This window comes from Oncorhynchus tshawytscha, linkage group LG31 (assembly GCF_018296145.1).
Source record: "Oncorhynchus tshawytscha isolate Ot180627B linkage group LG31, Otsh_v2.0, whole genome shotgun sequence".
In the NCBI taxonomy this organism is placed as follows: Eukaryota; Metazoa; Chordata; class Actinopteri; order Salmoniformes; family Salmonidae; genus Oncorhynchus; species Oncorhynchus tshawytscha.
The window spans coordinates 29,116,275-29,138,774 of NC_056459.1; the positions used below are offsets into that span (position 1 = coordinate 29,116,275).

The following is a 22,500-nucleotide window of genomic DNA, read 5'->3' on the forward strand; positions in this document are numbered from 1 at the left end:
AGAGAAAGCCTATCCCAGAGAGGGCACCAAAGATAGAACACACACACATGGACACACACACACACACACACACACACACACACACACACACACACACACACACACACACACACACACACACACACACACACACACACACACACACACACACACACACACACTCACTCACACCCAGACAGGAGACAGAGAGAGCCTATATATCTGACACACCCATCTCTGCTGGGGGAGAGAGGGCACCAAGAGAATACCACACACCCAGACAGGAGACAGAGAGAGAACCTCTGACAAGGTGACACACCCAGACAGGAGACAGAGAGAGAACCACTGACAAGGTGACACACCCAGACAGGAGACAGAAAGAGAACCTCTGACAAGGTGACACACCCAGACAGGAGACAGAGAGAGAACCTCTGACAAGGTGACACACCCAGACAGGAGACAGAGAGAGAACCACTGACAAGGTGACACACCCAGACAGGAGACAGAAAGAGAACCACTGACAAGGTGACACACCCAGACAGGAGACAGAGAGAGAACCTCTGACAAGGTGACACACCCAGACAGGAGACAGAGAGAGAACCACTGACAAGGTGACACACCCAGACAGGAGACAGAAAGAGAACCACTGACAAGGTGACACACCCAGACAGGAGACAGAGAGAGAACCTCTGACAAGGTGACACACCCAGACAGGAGACAGAGAGAGAACCACTGACAAGGTGACACACCCAGACAGGAGACAGAGAGAGAACCTCTGACAAGGTGACACACCCAGACAGGAGACAGAGAGAGGCGTTGCCATGGAGACGGTGATCGTCCCACGGGTTGAAGTTAATGATCTAGGATGGAGGAAAATTCATTGGTCTTCTTTTCCCCTAAATGGGAAGTGGTCGGACGGACTGCATAATTTTGAGGGCTAGTCTGGATTTTTGGTTTCCTCACATTTCTTATCTACAAGACGGTGACATTCTGGCCTGCTTAAAGCCATTATTTTCTCTCTCTTCTCTTCTGAGTGCTTCCTCTTTTTCTATTTCTCTTCACATCCCTCCATCTCTTCGTCTTCAGAGTCCCCCTCTTTCTCTCTTTAAAGATGCCTGTTAAGTTTACTTTAAAGAATTAAGGAAATGAAATTGAAAGGTGCCTACTGTTTTAGTGCTGCAACAGGCAGGGTTAGGGACAGTCAGTGAGAGATACTTCTCTAAAATAAGACATGTGTTTTTCAACTGAAACCCTCAACCCTCCTAACTAGCCCTGGGGGTCTCTGGAGGACAGCGCTCCTTCCTCTCGACAGACAGACAGACCGAGACAGACAGACAGACAGACAGACAGACAGACAGACAGACAGACAGACAGACAGACAGACAGACAGACAGACAGACAGACAGACAGACAGACAGACAGACAGACAGACAGACAGACAGGAGTTTATTTGAATGATAAATCTCTATTGATAAACTGGGTAAATCAAAACGTAGCCGGTAACCGGAAAATAATACACATTTTCAAGGAACAGAAACAGACTATACTGTTCTATACTGTTCTATACTGTTCTATACTGTTTTATACTGTTCTATACTGTTCTATACTGTTTTATACTGTTCTATACTGTTTTATACTGTTCTATACTGTTCTATACTGTTCTATACTGTTTTATACTGTTCTATACTGTTCTATACTGTTCTATACTGTTTTATACTGTTCCATACTGTTTTATACTGTTTTATACTGTTCTATACTGTTTTATACTGTTCTATACTGTTCTATACTGTTCTATACTGTTTTATACTGTTCTATACTGTTTTATACTGTTTTATACTGTTCTATACTGTTTTATACTGTTCTATACTGTTTTATACTGTTTTATACTGTTCTATACTGTTCTATACTGTTCTATACTGTTTTATACTGTTCTATACTGTTTTATACTGTTCTATACTGTTCTATACTGTTCTATACTGTTTTATACTGTTCTATACTGTTCTATACTGTTCTATACTGTTCTATACTGTTGCGGAACAGAGACGTTATTTCAAAAGCATGAGAACCGGTTACAGTTTTTTGCGATTGCTTACACACTTGTTGCGGAATTTGGCTCATTGTGTCAGAACTCTACAAATAAGACACCAAACTTGGAGATAAACATCTCACTTCTATGTCAAAACCAAACAATCCTTTTTCAAAATGGCATTTTTGCAACAAAATGATACACACAGGCACCATTTGAATGACTCTTTCAAAGCAGCAACAACACACTGATGTACTTTATACAAAACACTGCTTTAGTACTGTACGCCTTTTTAATGTTCTCAGACAGGCTTCTGTGACAGATTGTTCCAGTACATCTACTCACATTTCAATTACAATTTTTCTCGATTGCTTAAACACAAATAAATGGTCCCTTGTAACACAAAAATAGAAAAGCTTCAGAAAAAAAAAGATTCTGTTTATTTTTTTGCCATTCTCCATTCTAAATGTCTGTATTATGGATGCTACCGTGTAGCGACTCAGGTTGGGCTGGACTCTCTGCCTCCCTCATCGTCAGGACATGATTTATGACATGGTCCACTAAAGTGGCCCTAATGTCTTCGGAAATATGTCTCCATCTATTGCATGGTCCCCTTCTTTGTTATCATCCTCGTCCTACTCCTCTCTCTTCCTCTACCTCTTCCTCTTGTTCTCACTGCCTCTATGTTCTCACAAAAGAAGGGAGCTTACCTGAGGTCTATTTGTAGTGTTAAGGCTCATATTACTAATTGATGTTTAAATACTGTATACGTGTTTTCGTGTATGTCTGTGTGTGTGTGTGTGTGTGAGTGTGTGTGTGTGTGTGTATGTGTGTGTGTGTGTGTGTATGTGTGTGTGTGTGTGTGTGTGTGTGTGTGTGTGTGTGTGTGTGTGTGTGTGTGTGTGTGTGTGTGTGTGTGTGTGTGTGTGTGTGTGTGTGTGTGTGTGTGTGTGTGTGTGTGTGTGTGTGGGTGTGTGTGGGGTGTTGCCAATTTCAGGTATGTTTTGCATTTTGAATATAAGTGTTTTCCCAATGATTGTAAGAGATTTCATTCTTGAACAAAGTGTCTAATGTAAAAAACAGTGTGTAGTGTTTTGCAAGTGTGTTGCAAAATTGCAAAGTGCAAAGCAGAAAATGTGTTTGTACTTTTTGTGCCTTTGTTTAAGGCGTGGTTAGGTTTTGGTGCCTTTGTTTAAGGCGTGGTTAGGTTTTGGTGCCTTTGTTTAAGGCGTGGTTAGGTTTTGGTGCCTTTGTTTAAGGCGTGGTTAGGTTTTGGTGCCTTTGTTTAAGGCGTGGTTAGGTTTTGGTGCCTTTGTTTAAGGCGTGGTTAGGTATTGGTGCCTTTGTTTAAGGCGTGGTTAGGTTTTGGTGCCTTTGTTTAAGTCGTGGTTAGGTGTTGCTGCCTTTGTTTAAGACGTGGTTAGGTTTTGGTGCCTTTGTTTAAGGTGTGGTTAGGTTTTGGTGCCTTTGTTTAAGTCGTGGTTAGGTGTTGCTGCCTTTGTTTAAGACGTGGTTAGGTTTTGGTGCCTTTGTTTAAGGCGTGGTTAGGTTTTGGTGCCTTTGTTTAAGACGTGGTTAGGTTTTGGTGCCTTTGTTTAAGGCGTGGTTAGGTTTTGGTGACTTTGTTTAAGTCGTGGTTAGGTTTTGGTGCCTTTGTTTAAGGCTTGGTTAGGTTTTGGTGCCTTTGTTTAAGGCGTGGTTAGGTTTTGGTGCCTTTGTTTAAGGCGTGGTTAGGTTTTGGTGCCTTTGTTTAAGGCGTGGTTAGGTTTTGGTGCCTTTGTTTAAGGCGTGGTTAGGTTTTGGTGATTTTGTTTAAGGCGTGGTTAGGTTTTGGTGCCTTTGTTTAAGGCGTGGTTAGGTTTTGGTGCCTTTGTTTAAGGCGTGGTTAGGTTTTGGGGATTTTGTTTAAGGCGTGGTTAGGTTTTGGTGACTTTGTTTAAGGCGTGGTTAGGTTTTGGTGCCTTTGTTTAAGGCGTGGTTAGGTTTTGGTGCCTTTGTTTAAGGCGTGGTTAGGTTTTGGTGCCTTTGTTTAAGGCGTGGTTACAGAAGCTAAGGTTCTGATGCTTTTATCTAACCATTCACTTTCAGTGTGTAAGCAATCGGCAAAAACTGTAATAACATTATTTTACATGCCATTTTTATCCAGTCCCACAACAAAGCGCCTATGCAAAGCCCTCCCACTAAACCTCTTTCAGCACCTTGCCAGTTGGTTGGCTACCTGCCCTTCCCCCTCAAAAACATAGGCTACTGTAGCCTACTGAAGTTACAAGATAGATTCAGATTCAGATTTTTTATTACAGAAGAATGGATTAACTTTTTCAATGCTAGTTAGGGTACTATAGTTATATAGTTATATATAGTTATAACATTTTACATTGGATTTATTAACTACAAAAAAGTAAGATGTGTTTTTAATTCTGGTGCCGCTCTGCAGACACAAGCTTGTTGGCTAGTTAGCTTCTTTGGTCCAACGTTAAGCCAACTCTGAAGTTTAAACATTCAAAGTTCCTCCATCAAAGCCGCTCCTCCGTAGGTATAACTCTGTGGGCCTAATTCAGATAACGCATGTCTTAAAAAGATTCCCAGCGCTTCAAGACAAGCCTCCTCCTTTACCCTCTCTCACTCTCCTCCCCATCTGCAGAATGTCAGTTCCATCTCATATCCAACACTTGTCTTTCCATCATGCATGTTAACAACTCACTGAGCTATAGCTAGCCTGCTCAATAGCAATCTTGGTGAAGAAATGTAATATTGAGCTAAATGTTAAAAACACAGAACAGAAAGGAATAATACAAGCCGGTACTTTTTTTGTGTTCCAACCAGTTCAGGACTTGATTTTGCTGTCAGAACAGTGGAACGGAACTTTAAAAATAATGGTCCTGCTCAGAACTAAACGATTGGAAAATAATTTTGGTTCCAACCCCTGGATGAAGCCTTGGTCTATTCACAATCAGCAGCGGTGCATGGATGAAATCACTAAACCACTAAACAACTATTGATGTAGAACCACAGAGAGGTACCACAAGTCGCAAAGAAAACAGGAGCTGCCTCCACCATTCCAGCACCATTTCAACAGGAGCTGCCTCCACCATTCCAGCACCATTTCAACAGGAGCTGCCTCCACCATTCCAGCACCATTTCAACAGGAGCTGCCTCCACAATTCCAGCACCATTTCAACAGGAGCTGCCTCCACCATTCCAGCACCATTTCAACAGGAGCTGCCTCCACCATTCCAGCACCATTTCAACAGGAGCTGCCTCCACAATTCCAGCACCATTTCAACAGGAGCTGCCTCCACCATTCCAGCACCATTTCAACAGGAGCTGCCTCCACTTTTCCAGCACCATTTCAACAGGAGCTGCCTCCACAATTCCAGCACCATTTCAACAGGAGCTGCCTCCACCATTCCAGCACCATTTCAACAGGAGCTGCCTCCACAATTCCAGCACCATTTCAACTTCAACATTTCAACATCATCAAATCACTTCTTCTTAGTCTAATTTAGTGACAACTAAAAGATACCAAAAACAATTTAGTCCAATCAACGTCAGCTAAATATGATGTGGCTGTCCATGGTTCTGATTTCTGTGACGAAACGGTCTATCACTCTGTCATACAGTACACGCTTTTAGTTTTTTGTTATCCTAGGCTACCTGGCTAAAATACTTGCTCGCTAGCCTAACTTCCATTCATGGACAACATCAGGTAGTTAACATTATCCTTCTACATCTAGCTACAAATTGAACATCCATCCTCTCAGGCCAGGGGCACAACAATGTATGAATTAATAGTTGGATCAGAATCGGCATTAGCTAGCCAGCCACTGGAGGACAACAAAACAAGATGCAACAATTCAAGTTGTTTCTGTCAATGACATATGCGCTCGATTCTATTTGATAGGAGTTTAAACTGGCTTCCATTGACACTTCACAGTTGTGCTCACTCAGTTTAGCTCAACACTGATTGGCTATTATTTTATACTTTTTTTAACTTTTTTAATCAAGGGAGGCAAAATGCTCGCTGGCTTCCCTTCCATTCAATCCTACAGGCATCAACAATGTCATACTGTTTTGGACCAGACAGCATCAGATATATGGGCTACACATACAGAGACAGAGGGGGATTTGTTTCGCTCGGATGCTTACGAACTGAAGGAATATTATGAAACGCAGAGAGACAAAAGATAAATTATTGTATGTTTTTTTTCCTGGTCATTTTTTGGGGGGGAAGCCTGCCTTCCCTTGGCATCCATGAATATATGCCACTGTTCACAATACAGGTGAATGCATTTGATTCAATAGGAGCATGCGCATGGGTTGAGTTATTGAGCTTGTTTAAGCAAAATTCATGAGACTACAGATGAGAAAATAATGCCTTCCATTTAGGACTTATTTTAACTGTATAGGAAAACCTATTATTTTATTGTACTAATCAACAACATTTGCATAGAAGAAGCAATCTCTTCTTTTATAAGATTGTTTGCTGTCTCTTTAAGAAAGTAATAAAGTAATTTACAAGGCAGACAGACGCTGGCTGTGGAATCTGACTGTGGCAATGGAATATATTGGAAATTAGACGTGGGGCGAGAGAGACAAAGAAGTTAATTACTTTTTGGTGGCGAGGGAGATGAAGTGAATTAATAAAATTTTTGGTGACAATCAGCTTTGAAATCAGCATATTTTGCTATCCCAAACAAAGTTCTAAGGTCGTGAATTGATGTTTGCTTCAGCTGTAAGCTAGCAAGTAAAGTTAGCCTAGTACAATTACAACTGGAAGTTACCGGTATCTTCTTGCATTAGGAAGTGGTCTAGCCTGTAGGGACATTGATAAGCCAACAGTAATGAACAGGTTCAACATTTGTACTTGTCGTGTTGCATTAATCAAGTGTGTTAAGTTCTGTGCAGTATGAGTGGGGAGCTAACAATACAACCAGACAGCTGTAGCAAAATGAATGAGGAAGTTGAGCAGACACTTTGCTCTTCACGCTATAAAAGGCTGCACTGACAGACAGACTTCTCTCAATCACACGAGACACATTTGACAGAAATACTGAAAGTAGTAAGAAATACTACTACCGAACCGCTAGTTTTTTTTGTATCAAAAAAGTACAGAAGTTTTTGATATAGCGTGCAACACACATACACACAGCTGTGCCCTGCAGTGGCCTCTGTGAGAGTGATTAGTGGCCTGCAGTGGCCTCTGTGAGAGTGATTAGTGGCCTGCAGTGGCCTCTGTGAGAGTGATTAGTGGCCTGCAGTGACCTCTGTGAGAGTGATTAGTGGCCTGCAGTGACCTCTGTGAGAGTAATTAGTGGCCTGCAGTGGCCTCTGTGAGAGTGATTAGTGGCCTGCAGTGACCTCTGCGAGAGTGATTAGTGTCTGAAGTGACCTCTGTGAGAGTAATTAGTGGCCTGCTGTGATCTCTGTGAGAGTGATTAGTGTCTGAAGTGACCTCTGTGAGAGTGATTAGTGTTGAACTCTGCCTACAGTTAATGTCACCCATCCCCATCATTGTCATGACAACGAGACATTTCCTGTCCCCTGTCAGTCAGTCTGTCCAACAGGCCACTGCTCACCCCACGGTCGTCTACTAGTCAGTCTGTCCCACAGGCCACTGCTCACCCCACTGTCGTCTACTAGTCAGTCTGTCCCACAGGCCACTGCTCACCCCACTGTCGTCTACTAGTCAGTCTGTCCCACAGGCCCCTGCTCACCCCACTGTCCTCTACTAGTCAGTCTGTCCCACAGGCCCCTGCTCACCCCACTGTCCTCTACTAGTCAGTCTGTCCCACAGGCCACTGCTCACCCCACTGTCCTCTACTAGTCAGTCTGTCCCACAGGCCACTGCTCACCCCACTGTCCTCTACTAGTCAGTCTGTCCCACAGACCACTGCTCACCCCACTGTCCTCTATCTCCCTTTGCTCTGCATAGCCCTCCCAGCACACACACGTAGGCAAATACAAAATGAGACCTGCACACAAGCACACCCACATCCTGTTGCTTCTTCTTCATCCAACCAGGAGACCAGAACCTATTCATATGGGATTAAAGCAAAGCAGTGTACTATTGACAATAAGAAATGAAGCCTTCACAGGGTCTAATGATTAACAGTGCAGCAGCTGCTGTTTTACACACACACACACACACACACACACACACACACACACACACACACACACACACACACACACACACACACACACACACACACACACACACACACACACAGATTATTTCAACCAAGAAATCAAGAAATATGTCCCATCCAGGCTTCCCGAGTGGCGCAGTGGTCTAAGGCACCGCGTTGCAGCGCTGGCAAGGCCACTACTGTCACATTCTGACCTTTATTTCCTTTGTTTTGTCATTATTTAGTATGGTCAGGGTGTGAGTTGGGGTGGGCAGTCTATGTTTGTTTTTCTATGATTTGGGTATTTCTATGTTTCGGCATAGTATGGTTCTCAATCAGAGGCAGGTGTCATTAGTTGTCTCTGATTGAGAATCATACTTAGGTAGCCTGGGTTGCACTGTTTGTTTGTGGGTGATTGTCTATGTTGATGGCTTGTTTCAGCGCAGCTCGCATTAGCTTCACGGTTGTTATTTTGTTTACTGTTTTTGTATAGTGTGTTTCAGTGTTCAGTGTTTTCTTTATTAAAATACATGATGAACACAAACCACGCCGCATTTTGGTCCTCCGATCCTTCTCGCCTCTCCTCTTCAGATGAAGAGGAGGACGACCGTGACAACTACAGATCCTGGTTCGATTACAGGTTGTGTTGCATCTGACCGGGAGACCCATGAGGCGGCACACAATTGGCCCATCGTTGTCCGGGTTAAGGGAGGGTTTGGCCGGCATGTTCTTGTCCGAACGTGCTCTAGCAACTCCAGTGGTGGGCTGGGTGCCTGCACGCTGACACGGTCGCCATGGGGAACGGTGTTTCCTCCGACACAGTGGTGCGGCTAGCTTCTGGGCGGGAAGTGTGGCTTGGCGGAGTCATGTTTTGGAGGACGCACGGCTCTCGACCTTTGCCTCTCCCGAGTCCGTACAGGAGTTGCAACGACGGGACAAGACTGTAACTACCAATTGGTGAGAAAATGGGCTTAAAAAAAGACCACATCAAGTTTAAAACACCTGCCTTTCTCTCTCTATAAAACACCACACCACCTGCCTTTCTCTCTCTATAAAACACCACACCGCCTGCCTTTCTCTCTCTATAAAACACCACACCACCTGCCTTTCTCTCTCTATAAAACACCACACCGCCTGCCTTTCTCTCTCTATAAAACACCACACCACCTGCCTTTCTCTCTCTATAAAACACCACACCACCTGCCTTTCTCTCTCTATAAAACACCACACCGCCTGCCTTTCTCTCTCTATAAAACACCACACCACCTGCCTTTCTCTCTCTATAAAACACCACACCGCCTGCCTTTCTCTCTATAAAACACCACACCACCTGCCTTTCTCTCTCTATAAAACACCACACCGCCTGCCTTTCTCTCTCTATAAAACACCACACCACCTGCCTTTCTCTCTCTATAAAACACCACACCGCCTGCCTTTCTCTCTCTATAAAACACCACACCACCTGCCTTTCTCTCTCTATAAAACACCACACCGCCTGCCTTTCTCTCTCTATAAAACACCACACCGCCTGCCTTTCTCTCTCTATAAAACACCACACCACCTGCCTTTCTCTCTCTATAAAACACCACACCGCCTGCCTTTCTCTCTCTATAAAACACCACACCGCCTGCCTTTCTCTCTCTATAAAACACCACACCGCCTGCCTTTCTCTCTCTATAAAACACCACACCACCTGCCTTTCTCTCTCTATAAAACACCACACCGCCTGCCTTTCTCTCTCTATAAAACACCACACCGCCTGCCTTTCTCTCTCTATAAAACACCACACCGCCTGCCTTTCTCTCTCTATAAAACACCACACCAGCTGCCTTTCTCTCTCTATAAAACACCACACCGCCTGCCTTTCTCTCTATATAAAGCCAGTGAAGGAACATAGACAGTAAAACAAACCAAATGTAACTGTAGCTCTCACACACAACGTTCCTAGACTAAAAGGTTGAAGCTGCACTTATGGGGCTCAAAATGGGGGTTTGGATGGCTGGCAGCAGATTCATAAAAGAGGGCCATATCCCCCTTCTATTTCTCTTCCGGCTCTCTCAGTAGTGTCTCATGGGCTGAGGCACGGGGCCCTTGCTCTGCATGAATGGCATACTGCTGTGCTCTGCCATGCTCCACTGTGTTCTGCTCCACTGTGTGTCCTTGGTTCAGCTAGCAGACAAACAATACTGTCTGTGTCAACCATTAACACACTGTAGTCTCTAGAGAGACTTCTCGCTCCCTCTATTTTTCTCTGCAGGCTAACACTCTCTAACTCTCTCTTTCTCAACCCTTCTATCTCTTTCCCTCCATCTGGCCAACACTGAGAAAGAGGAAGCTTATTCATGATTATAATATGAAGATAATTTGTCACTTCTCCATTTGGAGAGAATGAGAAAGTTAACCCTTTACACTTGTACCAGTATATGGGTTGAAAATGGCTGTACAGTAAAATTACAGCAAACATGGGTAGTCCTGCGGACGTGCTTCTACACCTGCATTGCTTGCTGTTTGGGGTTTTAGGCTGGGTTTCTGTACAGCACTTTGAGATATCAGCTGATGTACGAAGGGCTATATAAATACATTTGATTTGATTTGATTTAGGCGATGTTCCCATTCGGTCCCTTAAGGGTTTCGGTGCGACGTTATCCACTGACATTCTGTGAACGTTCTAATGAGAATGTTGCATGATGGTCCCAAGGAAACGTTCTCTGGGGGGCCTTTGTCTGGTTCCCTGTATGTTTCCAGGACGTCACGGAGGACCATGGCAGGACCTTTTTAAGGACGTTCTCAGAAATGTCATTTTACTAGTCCTTAGGACATCGCGTGATGGTCCCAAGGGAACGTTTTATGGGGGACTTTTTAATAGTTCCCAGTTTTTAGGATGTGCCTGGGATGTTGTGTCATGGTCCACTGAACGTTCTTGGGACGTTATGTCGTGGTCCCCTGGAGGTTTTTTGCCTAGTTCACTTTCTTAGGACATCCCAACCGGGGACTAGACAAAACCTCCATTAGACCATGACACAATGTCCCAAGAATGTCCTAAAATTGTCCCTGGGGACGCCCCCGAGACCAACCGGGAACTAGACAAAACCTCCAGGGACCATGACACAACGTCCTGACGACTATAGGCGACAATTTCGTGACATCCTAGAGACGTCCTAACGACTCACTATTGTTTGCAGGGATGCTATACTGTAACGATTGTATTCGGGTGAAAGAGAGGAGGACCAAAATGCAGCGTGATGATTATCCATATTTAATAGGAAACTTAAACAATGAACAAAAACAACAAACCGACAAAAATGAACGAAGACGAAACAGTCCCGTAACGTGAACACTAACACTGGAACGCTGGAAACAGGAACAATCACCCACAAAATACCCAAAGAATATGGCTGCCTAAATATGGTTCCCAATCAGAGACAACGATAGACAGCTGCCTCTAATTGAGAACCAATCTAGGCAACCATAGACTTACAAAAACACCTAGAATAGAAAACCCCTAGACAATACAAAAACACATACATCACCCATGTCACACCCTGACCTAACCAAAATAACAAAGAAAACAAAGAATACTAAGGTCAGGGTGTGACATATACATCACGCTTCACAGCTCTGTATGGTTTTTGACTGACAGACATTTTGAACTTGAGCGCGACAAGAAGTTGCCCCCATCCCTCCTGATAATTGGGCAACTTTTGAACGTGTTTTTGTTGTCTGATTGAGGGAAATGCTCTAAATTAAGGCGATTCAATGTATTTGAAAGATGAGACATTGAGGATTAAAATAAATACCACTTTGACGTCATACAAGCAAGCCAAACACCTGTGCGTCCAAATGCGCACTTCACATCACAGAACTCATGTCATATACATTGTCAACGTTTATGATCAACGTGTTTGATGTACAGTTACAAGATTACATGTGATAACCTGAGTTGTTCTGAACACAATGAGCCCATGTTTGTTTATTGTGATGTAAAGCCATGTTTCTTATGGCTTTACAGCACCGGCCATCACATGGCTGGAGAGTTATTTATCCAAAAGAACCCAGAGAGTGTTCTTCAATGGAAGCTTCTCTAACATCAGATATGTACAGTGAGGTGTCCCTCAGGGCAGTTTCCTTGGGCCATTGCTTTTTTTTTTTTTACAAATGATTTGCCACTGATCTTACACAAAGCTAGAGTGACTACGTCTGCAGATGATTCCACACTCTACATGTCATCACCCAAAGCCAGTGACATCACTGACATTCAAAACAAGGAGTTACAGTCAGTATCAGAATGGGTGATTAATAATAGACTGGTCTGAAATACATCGACAGCTAAAAGCGTTGTGATTGGTTGAAAACATTCTCTAAGACCTAAACCTCAACTGGAGTTGTGTATAAAGGGTGTGACCATTCAACAAGTTCAGGAAGCTAAACTCCCAGGTATAACATTGGATAGTCAATTATCATGGTCAAGTCATATTGACTAAGTTGTTGTGAAGATGGGGAGGTCTGTCTGTATAAAAATATGTTCTGTGTTGACACAAATCAACTACTAGTTGTTCAGGCTCTGGTCTTGTTTCATCTTGATTACTGTCCAGTAATATGGTCAAGTGCAGCAAAGAAAGACTTAACGAAGTTGGAGCTGAATCAGAACAGAGCAGCACACCTTGCCTGTCATCTACAACATGCATATCAGTCTGTCCTGGTTGAGGGTTGAAGAGAGATTAACTGCTTCTCTTCTAGTTTTTATTAGAAATATTACTGTGATTAAAATTCCACCTGTAAGTATTTTGTCTTGATAAATCAGACACGTTCTAGAACACTGTGCTAGTGCACGTGAAGTCACAATGACATGAAGAACCGCCCTAAATGACCAATTATGGTCACAAACCTTCCCTTTAAAGCTGCAAGAAATGTCACAAATTTATGTCCGCCAACATGGAGAAATCAAAGAAGACAATTTTTTTTTTTCAGATAAGAAATAGAACCTTTGATCACCGAAGTGGAAACAAAACAGCCATACTTGTTGGAGCCCTCAGCAACGGCTTGACGAATAAGAGAAAACATATTGCTCGTGAGCAGGTTAGAGCTGTGGTAAATTCTGCCTCATCTGAGTGCAGAACAGTTAATGACATTGAAAAGAAATGGTTTGATTTGAAAACATATTACGATCCACAAAAGGGATATAAGTGCCACAGGAGGAGGACAGAGTGACTCTTCACTGTCTGCTATGGACCAGCACATTGGCACCATAATTGGAGAGACCTCAGTGTCTGGCATCACATTTGTGATGGTGATACTGAGGACCCTCTCCCAGACCCTGAAGGACTACCAGACACACCAACTGATGGTGATACTGAGGACCCTCTCCCAGACCCTGAAGGAATACCAGACACACCAACTGATGGTGATACTGAGGACCCTCTCCCAGACCCTGAAGGAATACCAGACACACCAACTGATGGTGATACTGAGGACCCTCTCCCAGACCCTGAAGGAATACCAGACACACCAACTGATGGTGATACTGAGGACCCTCTCCCAGACCCTGAAGGAATACCAGACACACCAACTGATGGTGATGGACCCTGACCCTACTGAGGACCCTCTCCCAGACCCTGAAGGAATACCAGACACACCAACTGATGGTGATACTGAGGACCCTCTCCCAGACCCTGAAGGAATACCAGACACACCAACTGATGGTGATACTGAGGACCCTCTCCCAGACCCTGAAGGAATACCAGACACACCAACTGATGGTGATACTGAGGACCCTCTCCCAGACCCTGAAGGAATACCAGACACACCAACTGATGGTGATACTGAGGACCCTCTCCCAGACCCTGAAGGAATACCAGACACACCAACTGATGGTGATACTGAGGACCCTCTCCCAGACCCTGAAGGAATACCAGACACACCAACTGATGGTGATACTGAGGACCCTCTCCCAGACCCTGAAGGAATACCAGACACACCAACTGATGGTGATACTGAGGACCCTCTCCCAGACCTTGAAGGAATACCAGACACACCAACTGATGGTGATACTGAGGACCCTCTCCCAGACCCTGAAGGACTACCAGACACACCAACTGATGGTGATACTGAGGACCCTCTCCCAGACCCTGAAGGAATACCAGACACATCAACTGATGGTGATACTGAGGACCCTCTCCCAGACCCTGAAGGAATACCAGACACACCAACTGATGGTGATACTGAGGACCCTCTCCCAGACCCTGAAGGAATACCAGACACACCAACTGATGGTGATACTGAGGACCCTCTCCCAGACCCTGAAGGAATACCAGACACACCAACTGATGGTGATACTGAGGACCCTCTCCCAGACCCTGAATGAATACCAGACACACCAACTGATGGTGATACTGAGGACCCTCTCCCAGACCCTGAAGGAATACCAGACACACCAACTGATGGTGATACTGAGGACCCTCTCCCAGACCCTGAAGGAATACCAGACACACCAACTGATGGTGATACTGACACCCTCTCCCAGACCCTGAAGGACTACCAGACACACCAACTTATGGTGATACTGAGGACCCTCTCCCAGACCCTGAAGGAATACCAGACACACCAACTGATGGTGATACTGAGGACCCTCTCCCAGACCCTGAAGGAATACCAGACACACCAACTGATGGTGATACTGAGGACCCTCTTCCAGACCCTGAAGGAATACCAGACACACCAACTGATGGTGATACTGAGGACCCTCTCCCAGACCCTGAAGGAATACCAGACACACCAACTGATGGTGATACTGAGGACCCTCTTCCAGACCCTGAAGGAATACCAGACACACTAACGGATGGTAATTCAAGCTTTATTTTCACAACCATTTTCAGACATGGACCACATCTCAATATTTTTTCTTGACAATAAATATAACAAATATATGTAACTAAATAAATGTTACAAAAGTAATATAACAAAAATAACAAAACATGAAATCTTGACAGACCCCTCATCCCTAGGCCTACCAGGAGGGTGTCCTCTGACACCTCATCCCCAGGCCTACCAGAAGGGTGTCCTCTGACCCCTCATCCCCAGGCCTACCAGAAGGGTGTCCTCTGACCCCTCATCCCCAGGCCTACCAGAAGGGTGTCCTCTGACCCCTCATCCCCAGGCCTACCAGGAGGGTGTCCTCTGACCCCTCATCCCCAGGCCTACCAGAAGGGTGTCCTCTGACCCCTCATCCCCAGGCCTACCAGGAGGGTGTCCTCTGACCCCTCATCCCCAGGCCTACCAGGAGGGTGTCCTCTGACCCCTCATCCCCAGGCCTACCAGGAGGGTGTCCTCTGACCCCTCTGCCCCAGGCCTACCAGAAGGGTGTCCTCTGACCCCTCATCCCCAGGCCTACCAGAAGGGTGTCCTCTGACACCTCATCCCCAGGCCTACCAGAAGGGTGTCCTCTGACCCCTCATCCCTAGGCCTACCAGAAGGGTGTCCTCTGACCCCTCTGCCCCAGGTGTACCAGAAGGGTGTCCTCTTTGGTCGGGCACTTCAGCTGCTCCGCTATGTTTTGTCTGACGCAGTCCTGAAACAACAACAAGAGATCAACACATCAATTCTTGGACTCAAACCGCAGCTGGAGGATGTACACAACGGCTTGAGAAATCAATCAGTCATTGAAAGAACTTGTTGATTGTGTCAAACACGTGAGACAATAAATTCTGGTGCAATGTAAATGTGTTTTCCTTGTCGATTTGATTACAATATTTGGAAGAACAGATACCTAAAAGCGTTGTATGATATTGACTCTGGTCCTCAGTGCCAGGCCTATGGGTGGTGGGAAACTCCCTGTCAGGCATGGGCTCATCGTGTCTGAGTAGATCATTCAGCGGAATGACATTTTTGATTGTAATGTTGTGGAGCACACTGCAAGCCTTGACAATGTAGCAAACCTAAAAAAGGAATTATGCACATTGTATTCACGTAATGGCATTTGAAGGAATATCATTTCAGAGGCAAACTTTGCTAGGCTGGTATTGCAGTGTGTCTCCTGTCCCAGACAAGCACAACGCCCTTTCTGCAGGCCTATGGTGCGCTCCACTGTTGTTCTGGTGTGTGTGTGGGCTTGGTTGTACCTGGCCTCTTGTTGGCTTGAAGGGTTTGTGAGTCAGCAGCCATGTTGTTCATGGGTCTCCTGCAGTTATGAACACAACATTTAGATATTTTTTCCCAGTAGAGGTCTAACAATAAAACCTTGCAAATAAAACAAGTCACTTACCAATGAGCCGTCCGTCCTCAACAGCTCCTTCCTGGAGGTTAAGGCCCAACTGAGCTGTTCTTCACAATGAATGAATCATGTGTCCCACCTGGCCATCTGGCCACGACATTCAACAAAGCCAAATGTGAATCACAGATGACATGCACGTTGACAGAATGGAAACCTTTTCTGTTGACGAAGTTCAATTCGTTCAATGATGGTGCTTTTATTGTGATGTGGATGCAGTCAATTGTTCCTGCGACATTTGTAAATCCAGAAATCCCTTTTCACTCTGGCCTGTTGCACAGCAGTGAAGGAAACTGTATGTATTGTGGGGGTCAATTAATAATGCCACAAAGGACTGCAGGAAATATCCGGCTCATGGTTGGTTGTGAAATGCCAGATCGATCCGCAATCTACCGTTGGAATGTTCCAGTGGCCAAAAATCCCAGGGTGGAGAGGACATGGGTTTGCACTGGGATGGTATTGGTGCGTCTCGTCTCCCTTTCTAATACTGGAGAGAGTTGGTCGCAGCGATACAATAAAACATGCCTTGGAAAACTAAATCTACTAATAAACCAAGCGTCGCAAGTCAGCAAAAATAAATGTGCACGCTCATTGAAAACACTCTCCCTGTGTAATGCAGCTTGTGTCAGATCCTCCACCAAGTCACAACGCCTCAGTGTTGCCTTTTATATTATTTAACTGGTAACTCAATTGCCTCCGACCTTACATTCCACTCTCTTTCAAATTAACTTTATTATTCAATTAGGCTTAAATGGTTTCATATTTATGAATTCGCTAGCACCCCTGAGAAAACTATTAGTAACTTAAGTGTCTATAAAAGAAATACATTAATTATCTATTCATGTGATTAGTTTTTTCTTCATAGTTTATGATTTGGTCCAGTATGTCAAACCTTTCTCCATTTGGTGGATGGTATTTCATTATCAGTTTGACTTTTCTACAACAAGGTGCTGTGGGTGCTCATGGTCAAGAGGTGTGCTTAAATGTACGCACAATGTACGCACTTTAGTAATGTAGTGAAGTAAAAGTTGTCAAAAATATAAATAGTAAAGTAAAGTACAGATACCCCCCAAAAAACTACTGGAGTAGTACTACATTTTTATTTAAGTACTTTACACCACTGTAGATAGGGCAGAAGTCGGCAGTAAAAAACACTGAGATGTCTTTGAGCCAGAGGCTGTGGTTGCATGCAGGCTCTAGCTGCTGGGTCTTTGTAAATCAGAGGTGCAGATTAGGCGTGGATAGAATACAATATAGAATGGAATACACACACACACGCACACACACACACACACACACACACACACACACACACACACACACACACACACACACACACACACACACACACACACACACACACACACACACACACACACACACACACACACACACACACCCTACATCTTCATCACAACAGACACATACATCACCGAAGAACGTCCCCATCACCAGTTGGCCACCCATATATCACCTGCTCTGACACTAGCCTGGCGGACACTGCAAAGCGATGGGCTATTAATACATGGACACATGCACACTATCAATATAGGGGCAGCAGCGAGAGTGGAAATGTGATCCCTCTTTGCAAGACCCCCTCAGCTCCATTAGCACCAGGCTGATTTATTAAACGTGTGTGTGTGTGTGTGTGTTAACACTGTCTAGGCCGGCTTTGAGTTAGGGATGTGGATGGATGGGGTGCAGGGTTAAGGAGGGCTGAGACAGAGGTATAGGGGTGGGGTGGTGCATAGCTCCACCAGGGTCTGTCCCCTCTCACCCCTCCCTGGTTGATTGGGAGTGAGAGTGATGGAGGAGAGGAAGGTGTTGGGATGACAGTAATAGAGGAGTGAGAGGAGTGAGAGGAGGAGAGGAGGAAGAGGGTGGTGGATGGGAGGCAAGTAATAGAAGTGCTGCTCTGCAGACGCTGTTTGACCTTTGAAACAGCACTATTTATCAGACACAGATTTCCACAGGGTAGGAATCTATCATGCAGACTCATCCACAGAGCCCCACAGGGTAGGAATCTATCATGCAGACTCCTCCACAGAGATTCCACAGGGTAGGATTCGATCATGCAGCCTTGATTGGACATTATTTGGCAAGGCACAAACCTGTCTATATAAGTTCTCAGTGCATGTCAGGTATCAGTGCATGTCAGAGCCAAATCGAAGCCAAGGAATTGTCCGTAGATCTCTGAGACAGGATTGTGTCAAAGCACAGGTCTGGGGAAGGTTACCAACACATTTCTGCAATATTGAAGGTCCCCAAGAACACAGTGGCCTCCATTACTCTTAAATGGAAGATGTTTGGAACCACCAAGACTCTTCCTAGAGCTGGCCGCCTGGCGAAACTGAGCAATCCGTGGAGAAAGGCCCTGATGGTCACTCTGACAGTTCCAGAGTTCCTCTGTGGAGATGGGAGAACATTCCAGAAGGACAGCCATCTTTGCAACACTCCACCAATCAGGTCTTTATGGTTGAGTGGCCAGATGGATATTGAACATAACTGGAGAGACCTGAAAATAGCTATGCAGCAACGCTCCTCAACCAACCTGACAGAGCTTGAGAGGATCTACAGAGAAGAATGGGAGAAACTCCCCAGATCGAGATGTGCCAAGCTTGTAGCGGTATACCCAAGAAGACTCGTGGATGTAATCGCTGCTAAAGGTGCTTCAACAAAGTATTGAGTAAAGGGTCTGAATACTTAGGTAAATGTCATATTTCAAGTTATTTTTTTTATACATTTGCAAACAATTATAAAAACCTGTTTTTGCTTTGTCATTTACTTGGCTCATCGCGCTCTAGCGACTCCTTGTGGCGGGCCGGCACCTGCAAGCTGACTTCGGTCGTCAGTTGAATGGTGTTTCCTCCGACACGTTGGCTGGGTTCCCGGGTTAAACTGGAGGGTGTTAAGGAGCGAGGCTTGCCGGGTCATGTTTCAGAGGATGCATGACTCGACCTTCGCCTCTCCCGAGCCTGTTGGGGAGTTGCAGCAATGAGGCAAGATAGTAATTGGATCGCAATTAGATATCACGAAAAACAGGGTTCAAATACCCTCATACCGTCAAAACGTAGAAAAATATTGTGATATGATATTTTGCTCATATCGCCGAGCCCTGTCTCTCTCTCTTCTCTTTATGTCTCGGTCAATGTCTCTCCTTCCCCCATGGGGTTTCTTCCTTCATATTAGGCCTGGGCAAATACAACACATCTCACTAGATATGGTGAAATATGGAACCAGCGCTCTGAGGGAGCATATCAGTAGAGACAGCAGGGAGGATGAAAGAGACAGCAACAGAAGACACAGAAAAATGAAATACAAATGATGGCTGCACAGAGAGAAATCCCATTGAACGTCACACATTTAAATATTCTAACATACAGCCATGGCCAAAAGTTTTGAGAATGACACAAATATTAATTTTCACAAAGTTTGCTGCTTCAGTGTCCTTAGATATTTTTGTCAGATGTTACTATGGAATACTGAAGTATAATTACAAGGATTTCATAAGTGTCAAAGGCTTTTATTGACAATTACATGAAGCTGATGCAAAGAGTCAATATTTGCAGTGTTGACCCTTCTTTTTCAAGACCTCTGCAATCCGCCCTGGCATGCTGTCAATTAACTTCTGGGCCACATCCTGACTGATGGCAGCCCATTCTTGCATAATCAATGCTTGGAGTTTATCAGAATTTGTGGGTTTTTGTTTGTCTGTCACGTTCGTCGTAACGATGAGACCAAGGCGCAGCGTGATTTGAATACATTCTTCTTTATTTATGAAGAACACAAAGAACACTAAACAAACTAATAAAATAACAAAACGAACGTGAAGCTAATAATAACTAGTGCTGACATGCAACTACACATAGACAATAACCCACCAAACCAAAATGGAAAATGGCAACCTAAATAGGATCCCCAATCAGAAACAACGACAAACAGCTGCCTCTGATTGGGAACCAATTCAGGCCACCATAGACCTACATTTACCTAGACAAACCAAAACCCCATAGATGTACAAAAAACCCTAGACAAGACGAAAACACACATACCACCCTCATCACACCCTGACCTAACCAAAATAATAAAGAAAACAAAGATAACTAAGGTCAGGGCGTAACATTGTCCACCCGCCCCTTGAGGATTGTTCTCAATGGGATTAAGGTCTGGTTGAGTTTCCTGGCCATGGACCCAAAATATCTATGTTTTGTTCCCCGAGTCACTTAGTTATCACTTTTGCCTTATGGCAAGGTGCTCCATCATGCTGGAAAAGGCATTGTTCGTCACCAAACTGTTCCTGGATGGTTGGGAGAAGTTGCTCTTGGAGGATGTGTTGGTACCATTCTTTATTCATGGCTGTGTTCTTAGGCAAATTGTGAGTGAGCCCACTCCCTTGGCTGAGAAGCAACCCCACACATGAATGGTCTCAGGATGCTTTACTGTTGGCATGACACAGGACTGATGGTAGCACTCACCTTGTCTTCTCCGGACAAGCTTTTTTCCGGATGCCCCAAACAATCGGAAAGGGGATTCATCAGAGAAAATGACTTTACCCCAGTCCTCAGCAGTCCAATCTCTGTACCATTTGCAGAATATCAGTCTGTCCCTGATGTTTTCCTGGAGAGAAGTGGCTTCTTTGCTGCCCTTCTTGACACCAGGCCATCCTCCTAAAGTCTTCGCCTCACACCTGATGCAGATGCACTCACACCTGCCTGCTGCCATTCCTGAGCTCTATACTGGTGGTGCCCCGATCCAGCAGCTGAATCAACTTTAGGAGACGGTCCTGGCACTTGCTGGACTTTCTTGGGTGCCCTGAAGCCTTCTTCACAACAATTGAACCGCTCTCCTTGAAGTTCTTGATGATCCGATAAATGGTTGATTTAGGTGCAATCTTACTGGCAGCAAAATCCTTGCCTGTGAAGCCCTTTTTGTGCAAAGCAATGATGACGGCACGTGTTTCCTTGCAGGTAACCATTTTTGACAGAGGAAGAACAATGATTCCAAGCACCACCCTCCTTTTGAAGCTTCCAGTCTGTTATTCAAACTCAATCAGCATGACAGAGTGATCTCCAGCCTTGTCCGCGTCAACATTCACACCTGTGTCCTTTTGTGGCAGGGCTGAAATGCAGTGGGAATGATTTTGGGGGGATTCAGTTCATTTGCATGGAAAAGAGGGACTTTGCAATTAATTGCAATTCATCTGATCACTCTTCATAACATTCTGGAGTATATGCAGATTGTCATCATACAAACTGAGGCAGCAGACTTTGTGAAAATGTATATTTGTGTCATTCTCAAAACTTTTGGCCACAACTGTAGGTTATAGATAGAGGATGTGGTTATAATGTAGCTATAGTTATAGTGTAGCTGTAGTTATAATGTAGCTGTAGTTATAATGTAGCTGTAGTTATAATGTAGCTGTAGTTATAATGTAGCTGTAGTTATAATGTAGCTGTAGTTATAATGTAGCTGTAGTTATAATGTAGCTGTAGTTATAATGTAGCTGTAGTTATAATGTAGCTGTAGTTATAATGTAGCTGTAGTTATAATGTAGCTGTAGTTATAACGTTATAGTTATAACGTAGCTGTAGTTATAATGTATCTGTAGTTATAATGTAGCTGTAGTTATAATGTAGCTGTAGTTACAACGTAGCTGTAGTTATAACGTAGCTGTAGTTATAATGTATCTGTAGTTATAATGTAGCTGTAGTTATAACGTAGCTGTAGTTATAATGTAGCTGTACTTATAACGTAGCTGTAGTTATAATGTAGCTGTAATTATAACGTAGCTGTAGTTATAATGTAGCTGTATTTATAACGTAGCTGTAGTTTAAATGTAGCTGTAGTTATAATGTAGCTGTAGTTATAATGTGTAGTTACAACGTAGCTGTAGTTATAATGTAGCTGTAGTTATAACGTAGCTGTAGTTATAATGTAGCTGTAGTTATAACGTAGCTGTAGTTATAACGTAGCTGTAGTTATAACGTAGCTGTAGTTATAATGTAGCTGTACTTATAACGTAGCTGTAGTTATAATATGTAGTTATAACGTAGCTGTAGTTATAACGTAGCTGTAGTTATAATGTAGCTGTACTTATAACGTAG

The 22,500-nt window shown here is 44.2% G+C and overlaps 1 protein-coding gene and 1 long non-coding RNA gene across 5 annotated transcripts in view; both read right to left on the minus strand.

The window, feature by feature from the left end:
- The window catches only part of LOC112236021 (extensin), a 101,677-nt gene that overhangs the window by 33,597 nt on the left and 45,580 nt on the right, over window positions 1–22,500 (minus strand). The gene's annotated exons all lie outside the window — the stretch shown is intronic.
- On the minus strand, window positions 14,970–18,551 carry LOC112237045. Its single transcript, XR_006080566.1, has 2 exons — window positions 15,896–18,551; window positions 14,970–15,697 (listed from the first exon to the last, which is right to left on the minus strand). It is a non-coding gene; the product is annotated as an uncharacterized LOC112237045 (long non-coding RNA).